Source organism: Lupinus angustifolius, chromosome LG02 (assembly GCF_001865875.1).
Source record: "Lupinus angustifolius cultivar Tanjil chromosome LG02, LupAngTanjil_v1.0, whole genome shotgun sequence".
Lineage (NCBI taxonomy): Eukaryota > Viridiplantae > Streptophyta > Magnoliopsida > Fabales > Fabaceae > Lupinus > Lupinus angustifolius.
This window is the reverse complement of record NC_032010.1, coordinates 11,049,910-11,052,467: the sequence shown is the minus strand read 5'-3', so window position 1 is coordinate 11,052,467 and position 2,558 is coordinate 11,049,910. Positions and strand designations below refer to the sequence as shown.

The window sequence follows — 2,558 nt, the reverse complement described above, 5'->3', positions numbered from 1 at the left end:
GTTTAAGATATCTTATAACTGTCAAAGGGAGAAATGGAATTTAAATGAGCTTATTTCATTTTCTGTGCAAGAAGAGGAAAGACTGAAGCGAGAAAGGATTGAAAGTGCCCATTATGTTACTACCTCTAAAGACAAGGGCAAAAGGAAAATCATTTCAGAGCCCAAGAATGAAGCTGCTAAGGGTCCAGTGCAAAAGAAATAGAAGCAGGATGATGTATGTTACTTTTGCAAAGGAACTGGACATCAAAAGAATAAATGTGTAAAGTATCATGCCTGACGTGCTAAGAAAGGTACATTTCTTACTTTGGTCTGTTCTGAGGTCAATTTAACTTCAGTGCCTGGAAACACCTGGTGGTTAGACTCCGGTTCAACTTCTAACATCAGTGTTTCAATGCAGGGTTGCCTGAGCTACCGAAAACCTAATTATGTTGAAAGATACATCTACGATGGCGATGGAAAATCGGTAGAAGTGGAAGCTATAGGGGATTTTAGATTGTTATTGTGTACTAGTTTCTATTTGGATTTGAAAGACATTTTTGTTGTACCGTCTTTTAGACGGAATTTAATTTATGTTTCTTATTTGGACAAATTTGGTTATTGTTGTTCATTTGGAAACAATTCGGTTCAATTGTCTTTAAATTCAAATGTTATTGGAACTGGTTCACTTATGTTGAATGACAACCTTTATATGCTGAATATCATAACTGATTATAGCGAAACCCTGAATGTGGAATCACGTGGTACTAAGCGTAAAATTGAAAATAATAATTCAGGTGCATTATGGCACAAGCGCCTAGGTCACATTTCTCAAAAGAGAATTGAGCGTCTTGTGTCAGATGGGATTTTGGATTCCATTGACTTCACAAACCTTAGTGTTTGCGTTAAATGCATAAAAGGAAAATAGACCAAACAATCGAAATATGGTGCATATAGAGCTTCAGACGTCTTAGAATTGATACATACGGATGATCATCACACCCTCATACCTTCGAGATACCAAATGGCTAATCAAGGTATGTTCTTCTTCTTCACCATGAAATCATTTGGGGTTTCTTCGGTCTGGACTATGGTTATTCCATTTGGGTTTATGTATGAGCATAAACATTAGTATATAGGAACAAAGTCATGGTCATAAGGATTTCCGCATTCAATCTAAGGATTATAGATGGAGAAATTCTCCAACACTACAGTCACAATGACTACCATCACAATCATAGCTATAACCACAATTTAAAATTGAATATAATAAGTATAAAGAAACCTCAAGTTATATGAGAAATTGTTGCATCACAAAAACCAACTAATTCAGGCATCAACCAAGTGATGAGGATGAAAAAACATTACATTTTTGAAGGAATATAATATCCATGCAATATGATAATAAAAATTTATACATAATTGTTATATCATTATTCATTAGTATTCCTAATTACAATAATGATGATTAAAGAATTCTTACATCATCTAAATAATAGATCATGTAATGGTAATGTATATAACTCTTATACCCATTTTTTTCTCTTTTACAAGAATAGTTAAAATAGAGAAGAGAATGAGATACCAATAGAAAAAGGAAGGAATATAATATGAGGATGAAAAAACATTACATTTTTGAAGGAATATAATATCCATGCAATATGAGTATAAAAATTTATACATAATTATTATATCATTATTCATTAGTATTCCTATTTACAATAATGATGATTAAAGAATTCTTACATCATCTAAATAATAGATCATGTAATGATAATATATAGAACTCTTATACCCATTTTTTTTCTCTTTTACAAGAATAGTTAAAATAGAGAAGAGAATGAGATACCAATAGAAAAAGGAAGGAGGACACAATGATGGACTTGAATCGACCAAGATAAGAATCAGCGATGATGGCACCCACGAAATAGAAAAGGGCGGTAAAACCATTCCAAGTGTTGACATTCTGTACGGCTTCACGGCTTCAGTCACTGGCTCGTGAAGCTCTTTTGTCAGGTATGTCACCAAATTCCCAGCCAATCCTATAAATGCAAATCGCTCTGCAAATTCCATAACTGCAACAAAAAAATGGTAAAATTAGCAACAAAAGAGTACTATAAAGTCTGTTTACGACTTGGTTTTTGCAGGCAATGAGTAGAATTTGAAGACATGAAATATACTTGAGAAATAACTTTTAAGTCTTTGTTTCCTTTTCCTTCAAATAAATCGCAAATAGACCCGGAGAAAATTAATAGATAGGAGTACTTACAAATGATGAACAGGGCAGCATTCCAGCCACCCTTGAGTTTTTTGGTGGGGTTAACATTTTGGATTTCCAAGGTACTGTAATTGCTGTCATCTTCCATGGTTATGCAGAATTGAGTTGTATATCAATAAATAAAGCTGGGCTCGGGAATATTGATGATTTATTTATATGCACAAAACAAAGTTTGTGGCAGGTTCAATAATGCAGATTACAATTGCCAACCTCTAAGGGGAAGGTTTTTCTAATGTCTTGAAGTTACTTAGAGGTTAATATTTATGCACATGGAATATTATTTCTTTTAAACTGTGGGCGTGAT

At 33.4% G+C, this 2,558-nt stretch overlaps 1 pseudogene; it reads right to left on the bottom strand.

Annotated features, from left to right (window-relative positions):
- LOC109326804 overlaps positions 1-2,342 on the bottom strand; it is a 9,025-nt pseudogene extending 6,683 nt beyond the window's left edge.